We start from the raw sequence: 19171 nt of genomic DNA on the forward strand, positions 1-19171 counted from the left end.
ACTCCATATTTTATGTTTTCATTACAGCAAAACTCCACTTCCTGACCTCAGCAATCTGTATGTGTTGTTTGTTTCTGTGTAGCAAATTACCCCAAACTTAGTGGCATAATTCAATCAACATTTATGATCTCATATAGTTCATGTGGGTGAGAAATCTGGAAGTGGCCTAGCTTGGTGGTTTTAACTCAGGGTCTCTCCTGAGGTTAAATATAAGATGTCAGCCAGGAATGTAGTTATCTGAAAGTTTAACGAGGCCTGGAAGATCTGCTCCCAACGTAGCTTACTCATGTCTACCAAGTGCATACTGGTTGCTGGCAGTGGACCTCAGTCCCTTGCCACATGTGTTGCCATGGGGCTGCTTGAACATCTTCATGACATGGTAGTTTCTCAGAGAAAGTGATCTGAGAGAGCAATAGAGAAAGCGCGTGTCTTTTATGGCCTTGCCTTGGAAATCCCACTCCATCATTTCCACAATCTTATTGGTTATGCAGATCAGCCCTCTACAATGTGGGAGGAAACCACACATGAGAGGAGAATACCAAAAGGAGGAAATCAGTGGAGACTGCTTTGAGGCTGGGAACCACTTTTCACCTTGGGAAAATCTCAGCCTTGATCTCTCCAAGCGCTGTTTTGGTCCCATTCTCTCTTGCCCCTCTTTCTGGAATTACAGCTACAATTACACATATATTAGACAGTATGTAATACCTTTCCACTTTATTAGTAAATAAATGTCTCTTATACTCTTAAATACATTTGTACCCTTTTGCCTCTCTGTACCTCATTATTTTTTAAAGATTTTATTTTTAAGTAATCTCTACACCCAACACGGGGCTCGAACTCACAACCCCAAGATCAAGAGTCACATGCTCTGCTGACTGAGCCAGCCAGGCGTCTCTCTGTACCTCATTCTTTCCTCACAGTTTACTGATTCATTTAGTAATTCTTTTCTTCTTTTAAATGACTCAAGTGTTTTTATTATTTATTTTTTCTTATTACTTTCCTGATTATACAGCTTTTAATCAGTCATTTAGTGTTTGTTTACCACAGAGAATACATTATGCCCTCTGGACTGATTAGAGTCTCTCTGAAATTTACCTCTTCACAAACAATGAAAGCACTTTTCACATTTTAAATCCATTTACTCTCCCAGTGTGTCCTTTTGTTGTGATAGTCTTCATTCTCTATATACTTAAATTTTTTTTTTTTTTTTTTTTTTTTAAGTAGGCCCCATGCACAGCAAGGAGCCTGATGCAGGGCTCAAACTCACAACCGTGAGATCAAGCTGAGATCAAGAGTCCAATGCTTAACCCACTGAGCCACCCAGGTGCCCCTCTATGTATTTTAAACCCAAAGAATTATTATTGTTATTTTATAAAGTCAACATTCACTTTTATATAACCACATATTTATCCTCCTCAGAACTATTTCTGCATTTCTTTTATGCCTTTTGGGCCATTTTTCTTTTCTCTAAACAATTCCCTTCAGGATTTCTTGTGCTGAAAGTCTGCCTGCAATACATTCTCTCAGCTTTGGGAGAGAAAGGCTAAAAAAGTCTTTATTTTGGTTTAATTTTGTTACTTTGCTTTACTTTTGAAGAATATTTTTGCTGGTTATCGAATTCTAGCTTTATAGATAGTTTCTTTTAACAATTTAAAGGTTTCAATCTATTCCTTCTGACTTCCATTGGTTCCATTGGAAAGACATTTGCTGCTCCTTTGAAAATAACATCTTATTTTTCTCAGGTTGCTTTTAGGATTCTTTATGCGGGGCGAAGGGGGTCTTTGACTCTGATGATTCCAGGTATCATATTCTTTTTAATTATTCTACAAAGATTCTTGGAACTTCTCAAATCTGTGATTTAATACCTTATCAATTTTGGAAAAATCTCAGTCAATATGTTTTGAAATATTGCTACGATTCTATTCTCTCCTCTTCTGAGATATACACCCAAGTTAGAACGCTTCACCATGTTCTATGTATTCTTAACCTTGTTCTGTATTTTTCATTCTTTTCTCTTCGTACTTTAATCTTGATACTTTCTACTTACATGTCTTCTAGTTAACCTGTTTTGATGTGTTCAATCTCTTATTAAATCCATCTATTTATTTCTTAATTTTAGTCATAATTTCAGTCCCAGATCACCAGTTGATCTTTTTAACAGGCTTTAAGTGCCCATTGAAATTCTCTATATTTTTCACCATTTTCTTGACTATATTAATTATTGTTATTTTAAGTTCTCTAATAACTCCAATATATAAATCATCTGTGGGGATATTTCTGCCATCTGTTTTTAATCTGTTTTTTGGTTATGTGTACCCTTTTATAACACACCTCGTAATTTTTACTGGATGCCAGACATTGTGTATTAAAATGTAAATGTTTTGAATGACCCTATCTTTTTCTTGAGCCAGTTAAATTTTCTCCTGGCAGACAGATATAGTGCAAGTAAATCATCTTAATACTGTCTAGGCTTGGTTTAAGGCTTTGTTAAAGATGATTTACTTTTTTGTCCTTACTCCCTGGATATGGCTTTCCTGTGGTTTCTTCTAAAAGTTCATTGTATTTAGATAGTTTCTCCATGTTTACCAGTCTCTAACTCCATCCTGTCTCCCTAGTACCCTGAAGCTTCTGAATCTCTGTTCCACTCTTTAGCCTCAAAGATGCTTATACCTTTCACAACTTACAAATCAAAATGCATAATAGATCTAAATATAAAATTTGAAAGTATAAAAACTCTAGAAGATGATCCAGGAGAAAATCCAGTTGACATTGGGTTTGGCAATGACTTTTTAGATACAACACCAAAAGCATGATCCACGAAAGAAAAACTTGGTAAGTTGGACTTCATTAAAATTTGAAACTTCTACTCTGTGAAATACACTTAAAAAAAATGAAAAAAATCCACAGTCTGTGGGAAAATATTTGCAAAATATTTGTCAAAAAATGTTTATAAAAGTCTGATAAGAGACTTTTATTCAAATATACAAAGAAGTCTTAAAGTTGAATAATAAGAAAACAACTCAAATAAAAAATGAGCTAAAATCTGAACAAATACCTCACCAGAGCAGATATACAGATGGCAAATAGGCACAGAAGATTTTCATCATCATATGTCATTAGGGAAATACAAAGTTAACACAATAATAAGATACTACTACAGGCTTGTTAGAATTGCTCAAATCCAAAACACTGACAATACCAAACACTGGAGAGGATAAGGAGCAACAGGAACTCTCATTTATTGTTGATGGGAATGTAAATAGCACTACACAAGACCATTTGGCAGTTTTTTACAAAGCTAAACATAGTCTTATAATACATTCCAGGAATTGCCCTCCTAGGTATTTACTCAAATAAATTGAAGAGTTATAGTCACACAAAGTCTACATTTCAACGTTTATATCCGCCTTATTTATAATTGCCAAAAACTGGAAACAACCAAGATGCTTTCAAAAGATGAATAAGCTGATGAACAAACCATAGTATATTCACGTAGTAGAATGTTATTCAGCGGGCGCCTGGGTGGCTCAGTTAGTTGATGAACTGCCTTGGGCTCAGGTCATGATCCTGGAGTCTCGGGATCGAGTCCTGCATCGGGCTCCCTGCTCGGCAGGGAGTCTGCTTCTCCCTCTGACCCTCCCCACTCTCATGTTCTCTCTCTCTCAAATAAATAAATAAAATCTTAAAAAAAAAAGAATGTTATTCAGCAATAAAAAGAAATGAGCTATCAAGCCAGAAAGACCTGGAAGAATTTTAAATGCATGTGAAGGCAATTTGAAGATGGTTAAGGTCTCCAGTAGAATGCTGAGTGGTAGTTGTGGTAAAACAACAGCAACAACAACAACAAAAAAACAAAAAGCCATCCATACCATGTCTTAACTTTGATGCAAATACTTCTAAATTTAATCATTAATATGTTTTTTGGGGATTTTGCATTGACATCAGTTACAACATTAAGGAGTTTCCTCTTTATCCTACTTTGTTAAAGGGTTATTTTTTTAAATCATGAATAGATTTTGAATATCATCAAACAATTTCCCTCATTCACTGACTACTTAAATGGTCCTATTTTTAATTTGATTGGTTAATATGGTGAGTTACATTTGTAGAATTTTTAGTTGTTGAACCATTGTTGCATGTCTGATGTAAACTTGGTCTGTATATATTTTTTAATATGGTGTTTGATTCAATTTGTTGATATAGTGTGTTTACATCCATGCCAAAAGTGAAATTTGGCTATAACTTTTTTTCATTGACTTTGTATGGTCTCATGAATATTGAATAGTTTCCTCTTTTTTTAAAAGTAATGTTTTCAACAGTTTGTATAAGATAGTGATTAGTTGTTCCTTGAAAGTTTGCTAGAACTACTTTAAACCTACCTAGAAATGTTGTGTTTATTGTAGAAAGAAGAAATTTGAATACTGAGTATGACTTTTGAATGATTATTTGACCAGATTTTTTAAGCTTGTTTGATTTATATTTCCCCAGAAAATAATATGTTTCATGTAGCTTTTACAAATTTATTGAATATAGCCATTCAATTTACTCTTTTAGGACTTTTAGCTCCATTATAGCTATTTTTTCATTTGATCTTTTATGTTTGCCTCCCCTCTCTTTCTCTACCTTTTTATATTGATTTATTTATTATTTTAAAAAAACCTTCTGGTGGCATTATTTTTTTCTCTTGTTGTTTTGTTTGTTAAATAATTAAATCCCACTTTCATATTTATTATTTTCTTCTATATTCTCTGGGCTTATGCTATATTATTTTTAGAATTGTGAATTAAGTGTTCACTGTATTTATTTTTCAAATTTCTTGTGTTCTAATATATAACCAGAAAGACCTGGAAGAATTTTATAATTGCCAAAAACTGGAAACAACCAAGATGCTTTCAAAAGATTTCCCTCTAAGCTCCTCTCTAACTAGCTGCATCTCACTATTTATTTACAAGTAGTGATTTCATTACCTTCCACTTCTAAAAATTTCATAATTTCCATTTTGATTTCTTATTTGGACCTTGGGTTGTTTAGAAGTGAGGATTTTGTTTTCCAAATTAATGTTGAAACTATCTTTTTGTAGTAATTTCTAATTTCACTTCATGTTGGTCAGAGAACATTGTTTTTATATTATCAGTTTTTAAAGTGTTTGTTGAAGATTCTGTTGTGTCTCAATATATAATTTTTGTAAATATTTTGTGCATGCTTGCAAAGAATATATTTTCTTTGTTGGATTCAAAGTATTACATATATTTATTTAAAATTACATATAAATTTAGATCAGCATTTTTATAAACTTTTTTTTTTCTGGCCGAGCAGTTTCTGAAACAGAGTATGTTAAATCTTTATCCGTGGTTTGAAATTGTCTATTCTTCCCCATAATTACAACAGTTTTTCTACATGTATGTGGAGTTATAAAGCTGGACAAAACAAAGGTCATGATTTTGATAATGGATTATTGCCTTTATCATTAAGAAATTATTTTTTTGTTGTTAATAATTTCACATTAAACTCTATTTTGTCTGGTATTATCTTTTCCTAGACTAGGTCTCTGGTATATTTATTACTTTATTTCTGTACATTTAACCTTTCATTATGGTATTTTTTTCAGCTGTCTCTTATAAACAGAATAAAGCTGATTTTAAAAAAATAAATCTGCATATTTTCCCTTAATAACTATCCTTAATTATCAGACACTTTATTAAGCTTATTCCTCTATCATGCCTAGGGTTCATCAACATTTATTTCATTCCCCAAAATGACAAAAAAAAATCATGTTTTACTTCCCTCGTAACCTTTCCTATATATAGTACCTGCCACACTGATATCTGTTTCAGTTGCTATGACTGAAAAACTTACCCCATAATATTATAAAACAACCAATTTTTATGTTTATGAATTTTGTGGTTCAAAAATTCAGAAAGGACACTGAGGGGATGGTTTGCCTCTGCTCTATAATGTCTCATGTCTGTTGGAAGACTCAAAGGCTGGGCACTAGAATCATCTGATGGTTACTTTACTCAGAAGTCTGGTGGTGGATGCTGGCTGGGAGGTGCATTGCCTTTCCACATTGGCTTCTCTGTACAACCTCTCTTTGTAAACTAGTTTGGGCTTCCTCGCTGCACAGTGGCTGGTTTTGCCAAAGCAAACTTCCCAAAAAGAGAGAGCTAGGGTAAAGCTCTATCCTTATGACCTACTCTCGGAAGTCACATAGCATTACTTCCATGCACTCTATTGGTCAGAGCAGTCACAAGCCTGTCCACCTTCAAAGGGAGGGAAAATAAATTACACCTCTTGATGAAGAGTGACAAGTTTCTGGAAAAGGATGTGGAACATCATTTTACAAATAATATTTATTTAACAATAAATTTTACCAATGATATGTACACCTTTTTTTTCTTGTATTTCACTGCCTTTCCTTTGTAGAAGTGCTCCTTTGTCAGTTTGCTCAGAGGGGATCAATTTTTGAGGCATTGAGATGTCTTAAAATATTCTCTTTTCACCACTGAATTTGGATGATGCTTTGGGTAACTATAGAATTCTGGATTCAAAATTCTTTTTCTTAACATTTTGAAGATATTCATTTTTTTTTCTTGATTTCAGTAGTGCTGATGAAAATCTGACTTCAGTGATTCTCATTCCTTTTGCAGGTTATATCTGATAACTTTTTGGACTGCCTCTTCTTTTCCAAGCTTTGAGGTATAATTGACAAATCAAATTGTATATAGTGTACAATATGAAGTTTTGATATATGTATACATTGTGAATTGTTCACTACAAAGAAGCTGATTAACAACTCTACACCCCAAATAATAGTTACTTTTTGTTTTTCTGCAAGCACAATTAAGATCTACTCTCTCAGGATTGTTTTTCATTCTTGAGTCTCTAAAATTTCACTACAATTTGTTCAAACATCACCATACTGTGTTCGATGTCTCTCATTTATTCTACTAGGAAGGATGCTTTCAATTTAAGGATCTGTATCTTTTATCTGTTATTTCTTCCCCTCTATTCCCCGTATTCTCTCCTCCTGGAATTCATGGATGTTAATGCTTTTGGGTTGTTCCTTTACATGTCCCAATATTTCTTTTAAACATTCCATCATCCCAGTATAGCCTAGTGTTTAAAAGACTCTGGAACCAGCCCCTGGGTTCAAAGCCTGGCCCTCCTAATTACTAGATGTGTGACCTTGGGTGAGTTATAAGCCTTTCTGTGCCATATGTTTCTCATCAGTACAATGGGACTAATCCTAGTGCGTTCCTGACAGGGTTGAGAATTATATGAGTTTTAGATCTGTAAATAGCTTGGAACAATGTTTTGAAGACAGTAAGCCTTATATATAGTAAGCTACTCATCTTATTATCATTCCCTTCTGCTGCCCAATGGACTAACTCACTACACCAATCTTCAGCTATGTCTACTCTGCTGTTCAGCCCATGTACCAAGCCTTCATTCTCAGCAATTATATTTTTCATTTCTAAAATCTTTGGGTTTTTTGAAAAGTCATTTGTTCTTGCTTTGTGTATCAAATACCCTCCTATCTGAGAATATTACTTTTACATATTAGTTATTAGTTTCACTGAGTGTGAGTTTTCCTATTTGGTTTTTCTTTCAGAGTTTACAGTCCTTAAGTAGCTAGTGATAATTTACTATGAACTCATCCTTGCGGTTATGATTTCCTGCTAGTTCTCAGTGCGGCCTTCTTGGTAGGAGAGATGAAAGCAAGTTGCTCAGGGTTATTGTCTGTGTTATACAAAGGGCCGTGGGGTGAAGATGGACTGCCAGTTTTGGTATCTGAGTTCCCTATGTCTGGTTGCTCCTCACTCTTACCCAGTTACATCAGACATTTCCTTCATCTCAAGACCTGCTCCTGGAGAATAAACACTTGTACTGTAGCACCTGGTTTTCGTTGTATTTTATTACTCTATATTATTGTATCTGTTCCCAATTCTGGAACCAGGTCAAACACAGTAAATGGCCCATAGTAAATGCTCAGTTAGTGTTTACTGAATGCACAAAGAAAGGAAAAACAGAAAGTTAATAAATTTTAAAAACTGCCATGGCTTGTTTTGAGACTTTAAAGCAAGTTACTTTAGCACACATTTATTACATGCCTCTGCTAAATATTTTATATACATTACCTAGTTTAATAATATTCACCACCATTCAGTGAAGAGAATTGTATTCATTAGGATATAAGTTCAGCTCCTGTTATAGAGACCCAGGATACAGCAGCCTATACTTGATAGGAATTTATTTCTCCCTATGTAACAACCTAGATTTAAGCAATCTAGGATTGTTATGGTGACTTATAGTGTCAGGGAACTAAACTCCTTCTGTCTCATTGCTCAGTCATTTTGAGTTTCCTACCCTTGGTTTATGGCCTAACATGACTCATTACTGTCTCTTGATTCTAATCAGTAAGGATGGGAGAGGGAGAAGGAAAGGGCACAACTTTTCCTTTTAAAAGCATGACTTGAGATGTGCACACATCTCTTATGCTCATGTGTCACTGGCTAGAACTAAGTCACATGATCTAACTGCAAAGGAGGCTGAATCTTTATTTTTGGCAGTCTGGTGCCCTACTACATTTGAGAGTTCTGTTACTATAGAAGATGGTAGGAATGAAGATTTGAGACCATTACTGTTTATATTTTAAATGAATCTAAGAATACAAAAAACCACTTCCAATTAAATTGTGACTATACTTTCTTATCACTTAGAATTTTTATTATGTATTTATTGAAACATAACTTTTTGATTAATTTAGACATTAGCTGAATTATATATCACTTCTGTCCATACACAAAAAGGGATATGTAATGGGCACCTGGGTGGCTCAGTTGGTTAAGCGACTGCCTATGGCTCAGGTCATGATCTTGGAGTCCCGGGATCGAGTCCCACATCGGGCTCCCTGCTCAGCAGGGAGTCTGCTTCTCCCTCTGACCCTCCCCCCTCTTGTGCTCTCTCACTCTCTCTCTCTCAAATAAATAAAATCTTTTAAAAAAAAGGATATGTAAGCAAAAATAAATCATTTAAGATACTTAAAATTTTTCTTCACATTCAGAGTCTGACCATTCTCAATCCCCTTAACTCAGAAGCATAAATATCTAAATTTTTCTACACAGTGTTATCCTCTGTACCATAAAGAATGCTTGTGACATAGCATTTCTTTAAAAAGTGCCTCACTATTTGGGGTGCCTGGGTGGCTCAGTCGGTTAAGTGTCTGACTCTTGATTTCAGATCAGGTCTCAATCTCAAAGTTGTGAGTTCAAGCCCTGCATTGGGCTCTGTGCTGCGTGTGGAGCCTACTTTAAAAAAAAAAAGTGCCTCACTATTATCTCTAGTATTGTCTTAAAAACAGGCAACACCCATTCTGCAGAGTTTGATGCTGACTATGACTAAGAGAAGCTAGTAGCTTGGTACTGATTCTGGACAGCCATGGATCTAACTAAAAATTGGGGTCTTAAGAATATAGAAAAAGGATAGTCTTTATATATATTTACCTTGTATATATGGTATACAAGGGGTATGGTAGTTGTCCATATGGTAGTTGGACACCATAACACCATAACATGTTAGGGGACAACTACCATATATACAAGGTAAATGAAACCCAGGGAATGGACCAATTTGCCCAATGACACACAATTATCAAGTCATGGAGCCAGAGTCAAGCCCAGGTGTATCCAGCTTTACAAAACTACTCTAAAACACAAATACGGAATTGACAAGGCTTTGAGGACATTGGCACACTCATCTATTGTGTTGTGGGAGTGTAAATCGCTAACACATTTTAGGGAATGCGATTTAGTAAAAAAAAAATTAGATGTGCTTCTGTTTAAACCCAACACTTCCAGGAGTTTAGTTATAGAAATATCAGTACAAATGTGCAAAAATACACATATAAGGTCTATATTAGTGGGTCACTTCTACAGGCTTTAAATTAGACACTGGTACTACAAATAAGGATAGGGGGAAGGTGGCAGGTAGGTTTAAATTTCAGAGCCAGCGGTGGTTAATATTGTCGTTGGTGCAAGCCACAGTGTCTACAACCAGCAGTTGCAGCAGCAAAGACCCCACTAGACCAGATCTATGGTGGGATTGTGGGAGTTCATCTTATCAGATAGTCTCCAAGACAGCTTCTCTGGCCCTGGCAGAGATTCTGTGAGTTGCCTTGTATTTTTCAGTGAATTCCTTTTCACCTTAAACGGTTACACTTGTTTCTACCGAGTGTAACTAAAAACTGTAACTGATACACTGGCCTCATTTCTTTTCCTGTAAATTGCCAAGTTGTTATTGCCTTTGGACCTTTGCTCATGTGTTCCCTCTGCTCTGATCTCACGGGCTGGTTCCTTTGTATCCCTCAGGATTTAGGCAAATGTCATCTGTAGAAACAGCTGAGATCCCCCATCTAAAGAAGTTCTACACCCACACTTTTCATTCATTCTCAAATATCTATGTTTTATTTTCTTCACAGAACTTACTACTAGGTGAAATTATTTAGTTCACATATATTTGTTTTCTTGTTTATTTATTCTCCTCCCCACAAAAAGAAACTGCAGAAATTACCTCCCCTGGAAAAGTGCCTGACATACACAGTGTGGGCACAACAATATTTGCAAAATGAATGAAAGAATTTTATATCTTTGTCTTGTAATACTTAAGAAATTGGGAAATCCTTTGAAGATTCATCAATAGGAAGTTAGTTAAATAACTGGGGCACGTGATACAATAGAATATTATGTACCTATTAAAAAGATGGGGTACGTTTTCTTTTTTTTTTTAAGATTTTATTTATTTATTTGAGAGAGAGAGAATGAGAGATAGAGAGCACGAGAGGGAAGAGGGTCAGAGGGAGAAGCAGACTCCCTGCTGAGCAGGGAGCCCCATGTGGGACTCAATTCTGGGACTCCAGGATCATGACCTGAGCCGAAGGCAGTCGTTTAACCAACTGAGCCACCCAGGCGCCCGGGGTACGTTTTCTATATCTTAACATGGAAAGAATTCTATAACACTGCTAAGTAAAACAGTCAAATGTAAATGAAAGTAAATATAAGGTGATATTTCATATGTGTAAAATGCCTAGAAATAATATGGGAAGATACTAAACAAACTGTTAAAAATAGTTAAATCAGTATAATGGGAATTCTAAGGTAGAAAGAGAAACCCCCCACTTCTTGCTTAATTAATTATTGCAACAATCATGCACGCATTGAGTCTTTCTTTTGGTTTTAAACAAACTGTCTGAAAAAATAGATTTATTAGAAAAATATTAAGGTTTGATATCCTTGGTAATGAAAGGAAAAGTTGAACACACAACTACTGAAAGGGCAGAAATGATACAAGGTCTCAGAAACTCCCAGAAACAGAGACGTAAAAATTTTCAGATCTTTCCACCAGTCTCTCACCTCAGCTTCTCCATGCATCTCAGCTTCACTCTATCTCACTGCCATACTTCTGCTACCTGAGTCTCAAGCTGGGGATGGTGATTAAACACTAGAGAAACCTGCCCTCTTCAGCTTTATTGAAGATTTCTTAGAACCATCATAGAGCCTATGCACCTACCTGCAAGTTTGTCCTAGGTGAAAGAGGAAGTAGTAAGGGAGATGGTTTGTAAAAAACCACCAATCTGACATTCAAACTGGTACTCTGAATTCTCTTGCCTCCACAGAATACATTTAGAATAATGTAAATGATGCAAGTTTCCAGTGTTGGACATACATGTTGAGAACGTTTACTTTGTCATTAGGGTAATTTGAGTCTGTCTTCTAGATCACAAATGCCTTCATCTTCACATAATCTGTAGGCAACAGCTCATCTTTAAGCATTGTTGAGAAGCCTTCCACAAACAATTTGGGAGCCATATGTAACTCTGAATAGGAACTGTCAATAGCTGCAGTACTAAATCAGTTCTTATAAACCTTGGTTATATCTTAAGCACATTTGTTTAGACCATTGATATTTTTACAAAATATTTTTGCCCCAATCAGTCAGTCCCATCAAAATACACAAGGTAATGTTTTAAAACTGCTGAGGTATTAGAATAGACTACCTGCTGGTTTGTTTTATTTCAATGTCTTAAAATAATAAAGGATTATTGCTATCTCAAAGCAACTCAAATGTCAATCAACTGATGAATGGATAAACAATATGGGCACATCCATACAATGGAATATTATTTGGCCATACAAAGGAATGGAGTACTAATACATGCTGCTTTAAAAACATTATGTGAAGTGAAAGAAGCCAGGCACAAAGGACCACATATTGTATGATTCCATTGATATGAAAAGTCTAGAAGAGGTAAATCTATATAAACAGAAAGTAATTACTAGTTGCCTAGGTCCTGGGTGGGGAGCAGAAATGGGGAATTCAAGGACAACAGCTAAGTGGTGTGGGTTTCTTTTCATGGCAATGAAAATGTTCTAAATTGATTTGGGTGCTAGATGCATGATTCTGTGAAGATACTGAAAGCCAGTGAATTGTATACTTTAAATGACTGAATTTTATAACATGTGAATTATATATCAATAAAGCTGTTTAAAACATTTATCCATACAAAATATAGAAAGAACTTATAAAACTCAACAGCCAAAAAACAAATAATCCAACTAAAGAATGAGCAGACGACATGAACAGACATTTCTCCAGAGAAGACATACAGATGGCCAACAGACACATGAAAAGATGCTCAACATCACTCATCATCAGGGAAATGCAAATCAAAACTACAATGAGATATCACCTCACACCTTTCCAAAGGGCTAAAATCAACAGCACAAGAAACAAGGTGTTGGCAAGGGTATGGAGAAAAAGGAACCCTCATGCACTGTTGGCGGACATGCAAACTGGTGCAGCCACTGTGCAAAACAGTACAGACGTCCCTCAAAAAGTTAAAAATAGAACTACCCTATGATCCAACAATTGCACTACTGGGTATTTACCCAAAGAATACAAGAACACTAATTCAAAAGGATACATGCACCCCTATTTTTGTAGCAGCATTATTTACAATAGCCAAGATATGGAAGCAGTCCAAGTGTCCATCAATTAATGAATGGATAAAGAAGATATGGTATATATAGGCAATGCAATATTATTCAGCCATAAAAAAGAATGAAATCTTGTCATTTACAATGACATGGATGAAGCTAGAGAGTATAATGCTAAGTGAAATAAGTCAGTCAGAGAAAGACAAATACCATATGATTTCACTCATATGTGGAATTTAAGAAATAAAAAAAGATCATGGGGGAAAAAGAAAGGGGCAAACCAAGGAACAGATGCTTAACTATGGAGAACTGATGGTTACCAGAAGGGAGGTTGGTGGGGGGATGGGTAAAAGGTGAAATGGACTAAGAGTACATTTATTTTGATGAGCACTGAGTAATATACTGGATTTTTGAATCACTATATTGTAAACCTGAAACTAAAATAACCCTGTATGTTAACTACCCTGGAATTAAAATAAAAAATATAGAGAGTTTTTGTTTAAAAAAAAATATATCCATAGACAATAGGTAAAATTGGCAGTGCTGTATTTCAATAAATTTTATTTATAAAAATAGGTGGCTGGGGGGCGCCTGGGTGGCTCAGTTGGTTAAGTGACTACCTTCGGCTCAGGTCATGATCCCGGAGTCCTGGGATGGAGTCCCACATCGGGCTCCCAGCTCAGCGGGGAGCCTGCTTCTCCCTCTGACCCTCTCCCTCTCATGCTGTTTCTCTCTCTCTCTCTCTCTCAAATAAATAAAATATATATTTAAAAAAAAATTAAAAAATAGGTGGCTGGTCCGTGGGCCATAGTTCGCTGATCTCTGTTCTAGGGTAGTAAAATCTCATAACTTTTAGCTGGGTACTGACTTACGAGGAAAAAAAGTATTGCTTTTCCCAGCCTCTCTTGTAGAAGCTTGTGTACAACTTCCGGGAATTGTCTCTAAATGGAACAAGTGTGCTACTCTTTACATATCTCCATCCTCTGTTCACTAGAAGACTAGAACTCTAGCAGCCATCTTAGACCAGGAAATGACTTTGGAAAATGGTAATCACACACAGTGGGGCAACAAGCTAGCAGGAGCTTGGAATCCTCACCCATGAATGACCATTCTAACCCCAAGCTAATTTCACCAGATTTCTTGAAAGAAAAAAATAAGTTTATATCATATAAAAAGCATAATAAATAACTTTTATTTTGGTGCTTTTTGTTACTCTGTGCTCACAGCTAAACTTAGTCCCTACTAGGGCACCTGGATGGCTCAGTCGGTTAAGCATCTGCCTTCGGATCAGGTTATGATCCCAGCATCCTGGGATCGAGTCCCACATAGGGCTCCTTGCTTGTCGGGTAGTCTGCCTCTCCCCTTCCCCACCACCCCCCGCTTGTGCTCTCCCTCTTTCTTGCTCTCTCTCTCTCTCAAATAAATGAGAGAGAGAGAGAATGAGAGAGAGAGAGATACCATGAGAGAGGGGAGGGTCAGAAGGAGAAGGAGACTCCCCGCTGAGCAGGGAGTCCGATGTGGGACTCGATCCATGGACTCCAGGATCATGACCTGAGCCAAAGGCAGTCGCTTAACAACTGAGCCACCCAGGTGCCCTAAATAAAATCTTAAAAAAAAAAAAAAAATGAACTTAGGTCCTACTACTAAACCCTCAAGGAATTAAAAACAAACTCTGCTTCCTAAAGGGATTCAAGTAGATACTAGGGACATCCAATACACAATTCTATGGACATTATCATCCAATTCTATGTGTGTGTGTTTTTCAACAGCATTTCATTCCTACATTTGCTCTTAGCCTAAAGGCCAAGAATTGATTATAGCACTTCATTCTGATTTTACTGGCCTTTTGATCCAGTGTCTTGCAACTACTTGGGTTCATACCTGTAAGGAAGATACAGGAGGATACATTCTCTGATTATCCAATCTTTTGTAACTTTTTAAAAAATGTCATAAATACAGAAAACACCATATAGAACAGTTCCACTGTTTATTAAATCCCTCTTCTGTCCAAGTCCTGATCACCGTGTGCACAGTCAATTGCGGGTTTCTCTATAAGTCCAGTAATGTGAACATGAGCTTGTCACCCCCTCTGCTCTACAGGACAGAAAAACAAAACAAAACAACAAAACAACAAAAAAAACCCCAAACAAAACAAACAAACAAACAAAACACCAGCACAGGCCTCTGGTGGGGTTCAACTTTACCTTGACATGATTAAGATAATGTATGAAGAGCCCTAAAAGTGTCACAAATGATCTCTAAATACAATATAATGTTTACTTCTGTTCCTAAAAAGATATAGGGCTTCAGAATCAGGATAGCGTATCTTCTCCATAAGGGTGTGAGGCATGAAACAGACCTAATATTTTCATGATCCCCTCCCCAATAAAGTATCTCTGTGTTCCAGAGTTACCCTGGTAGGTATTGAATGTTTGTATCCCCTTAAAATTCATATGTTGAAGCCCTAACCCCCAAATGCTGCTATATTTGGAGATGAGGCCTTTGGAGATTTAAGGTTAAATAACGTTACAAGGGTGGGGCCCTGATCCTATAAGATTAGTGTCTTTGTAAGAAAAAACATCAGCAATACCTCCGACCCCCTCCTCTCTCCTCACACAGGCACTAAGGAAAGGTCATGTGAGGATATAGCAAGAACATGGCCATCTGCAAGCTAGGAAGAGAGTTCTCACCAGAAACTGAATTGGCCAGACCCTTGATCTTGGACTTGTGAGAAAATAAAGTTTTGTAGTTTAAGTTTTGTAGTTTAAGCATCCCATCTGTGATATTTTGTTATGGCAGCCTGAGCATACTATACCCACTCTGTAAGGATGGTGTGGAAAAGAAGGTCCTGCTTCAGCATCATTTTCCAATTATCCCTTGATAAAATCCACTATAATACTGATATAATCATAAGCTGGCTTCACATATTCTGAACCTGCCTGATATTTCAACTTGACTCTTATTCTCATGGGTGACTTGGTGGATTTTGGAGGTTCCCTGCTGGAGTGCCTTCTGACTGCAACTCCTGTGACAGGCAGAATGACCAACCAACCTGAGTTGCCCAGGACTGAGGGATTCCTGAGACTCAGGACTTTCAGTACTAAAACAGGGAGAGTTCCAGGCAAACGTGAGCAAGTTGGTCATCCTAGATGGGCAACACATTCTCTTTCCCCAGTTACTGCTCCTTCTACAGCGTCATATTTTCTGATAATCCACACAACACAGACTTTCTCAGTTGGAGTCCCATTTCCCTTCTGGGAAGTCCTCTTGGCCAAGAGTCAAAAGAGCTCCAGGCCAGCTTTTCTCGCATATGGTACAAATTTGGTGCACAAGAAACACTCAAACATGACTTGCCCTGACAAACTATGGGAATCACAGCTGATCCTAATATAGCAACACTCCTTTACTCCTCTGCCCAAACTTCTCACTGGCCCATTTCTCCTACCGTGGGATTTCTCAGATGTGAGTCAGGCACTATTGTACTTCTCAAAACCCATGGGACACATATCAATCTCCCTAAGTAGTGCCATTGAAACCCCACTCAGTAGACTTGAAGGGGCGTGAGGAAGCATAACATGGCTCTCTCCAAAAATCCTCATCATGAAATCACCTCTTTTATAATCTTCTTCTAAGCCTTGAAACTGGCAAAAAGCTCCAATAATTGAAAAGCCAGTTTTTTGACTGTGGTAACCAAATAATAGGGAGCAAAATTGCCTAAGGGCCCCAGATGCTGTGGCAGTCTGAAATCTTCTGCCACATTTGCACCAAGAACCAAGATTTCCATGGGCTGCTCCAGATGAGTGCAACACAGATCATAAGGCAAGCTTCTTCCTAGGAGGACCCTCTGTTGGCAATTTTGGCTTGAGCAGTCCCAGCAGCCTTTGCCAAATCTTCCTTAGACTGTACCGTAGTCTAGGACACTTCCACCAACCTCCCCCTACCCCCTTCATTGCGTTTGACTTCCATCAGTCTGATGGCTCTCCCAGCCTTCCCTGGCTCCCTCCCCATTCTCTCTCACAAGTGTTTCGTCTAATAAAATTCTTGCATGTTTAATGTCATCTTAACAACTGCTTTTTAGAGGGCCCAGACTAACATGAAGATGCTTCCTTTGAAAACATGCCTCTTGTCAGGACCTCACTTGGTGTTTCATAGTTGTTGTATCATAATGCACCAGGCAACACTTCCAGTTCAATATCCACTTATGCTACTAGGATGAATGAATGATATGGTAAGAGGGAACACCAGGGAAAACTATGGGATTTTACTTTACAGTTCTTGTTGTTCAATCCACTCTAGGTTTTGTTAAAATATACGTCTAATTTGTATGAGTATAAAGCTGAAATTTTGGTAAGAATTATCATAGTGGGTGCTCAATGTGTGAGTGAGAACACTGTATATGTAAATCTGTTTGTGTGGGCAACTGGTTATGGGCCAAAACTTGGATGAAAGGGTTGTTACATGCTACCTTGGAATTTCAAAGCAACCTCAACCCCAGTATCAGCATTTTCCTTTATTCCTTTACATTTTCTTCCTCCCCAGTCCCCTCTTTTTTCTTTTCTATCTTTTCACTGTATTTCTTGTAGTGCCACTGCTTGAGATGTTGCTAAAAAGCAATAGTGGAAGTAGAATACAGAAATAGAATAGAGAAGCCTTTATTTTGCTTTTATCTGAACCTGGTAAGTTGTTTAAAAGTGTACCCCAAAGAAGGCAGAATAAAAGTAGCTTTTTATACTTGTTCTCCAGAATTTCAAGGGTCCCAGATCCTCCACTCCTTTTTTAGAAGAAAAATTTCTGACTGTAGTATATTTTTATACAAAGGTGTGTGAAAAACATCAATACCAAAACTGTACTTTGATAATATCCTGACAGAAACCCAATGCTTTTCCAAGCAAAAGAATTCCTCTCTGTAATTTGTATCAAGGACTATCAATTGTCAAAATATGACAGCATGCCTTTTGTCATTATAATACCAGGGAACTAAGAGAGGTTTACTGTGGTCAATTTGTTTATTTCCCTATATTAAAAAGAATTGTAGCAGATGTGGAAAATAAAGAGAGAAGAAAATAAATGGCCACTCTTCAAATACAATCATTCTTAATTCTGATGTATTTGTTTTTTACTATGCATAATTTGTTTTTACAAAAATATTACTTCACCCCCATGATGTCTAGCACTGGGCTCTGACCTCCCCTGAGGATGTGGTGCCCCTGGGACCTCTGACACCCATGGGTCTGAGAGGTCCCATTCTAGGGAGGTGCTGGGGTGTGTTGCTACTTCCCCACCTGATAGCCTCTGGAGGGGGGGGAACAAAGAAAAAAATGACTGAGTGGCTATTCACACTTTATCATTTGAAGGCTGGTTATAGTTAATGCTGACATAAGATCGAAGTATTGGTTCTCACTCATATTCTAAAGGAATGGAAACCAGGAGAAACAACTGATTCGGTGGAAAGTCCAAGATAATGGTTGTCAGGCCTTTATTATTGCCAGAGACTATTTGCCAATGATGACGGGCCTCGAGCTGCCCGAACAGTCTTGACTTTACAAGTGCTTGACAGGGGTTAAAATGTTTCCCAGCGCCCAACAGTCAGTGCCAGTTCCCTCAGTTAACCGGCGGTTGAGGGCAGCAAGAACCCTCCGCGTGCAGAGTCAAGGGGCAGGAGACCAAGTGAAATCGCAAGACACTGGGTTAACGAAGGTGACCACGGCACACGGTTCGGCTTTGTCCACCGCAAAGACCACGGTGGCTGTGGCTTAGCCCTACTCCAAGGACAACAATGCTGAGCTGAAGGTGAACGCCCTTGCAGAAGTGGCCTGCCAGGTGCAAGCACCAGGGGTTTGGGGTTTTTCTATATGGAAGCATTACAGAAGAAATTTAAAGCACTGGCTCCACAGACAAACTGAGGGGATTAGAGCAGCTCCAATACGAGCTGTATTATCTTAGACAAATCACTCGCCCTCTCCTGGCCTTAATTTCCCCGTAATGGAAACGATACCATTTCTTCCTCCTGGACCTGTTGTGAAGAAAGGATTCAAATGGCATGGCAATACTGGTGTTGGGTACAACACGTGACGCGTAAAACCCGTTACAAGAAGGTGGTAATATATAAAACTCCCAACTCTTCCCCGTCACCCCCAGCGTCTCTACCGGACCCTCTTCCGGGTCCCTTTCACCTCAGC

General features: G+C 37.5%; 1 non-coding gene across 1 annotated transcript; it reads left to right on the plus strand.

The window, feature by feature from the left end:
• Positions 1 to 18144: 18144 nt before the first annotated feature.
• Positions 18145 to 18234, plus strand: LOC114205525 (small nucleolar RNA SNORD88). Its single transcript, XR_003608417.1, has one exon. It is a non-coding gene; the product is annotated as a small nucleolar RNA SNORD88 (small nucleolar RNA).
• Positions 18235 to 19171: the final 937 nt, after the last annotated feature.

The sequence above is a fragment of the Eumetopias jubatus genome, unplaced genomic scaffold (assembly GCF_037043125.1).
Source record: "Eumetopias jubatus isolate StellerSeaLion01/CBP00866 unplaced genomic scaffold, mEumJub1_p1.0 scaffold_17, whole genome shotgun sequence".
In the NCBI taxonomy this organism is placed as follows: domain Eukaryota; kingdom Metazoa; phylum Chordata; class Mammalia; order Carnivora; family Otariidae; genus Eumetopias; species Eumetopias jubatus.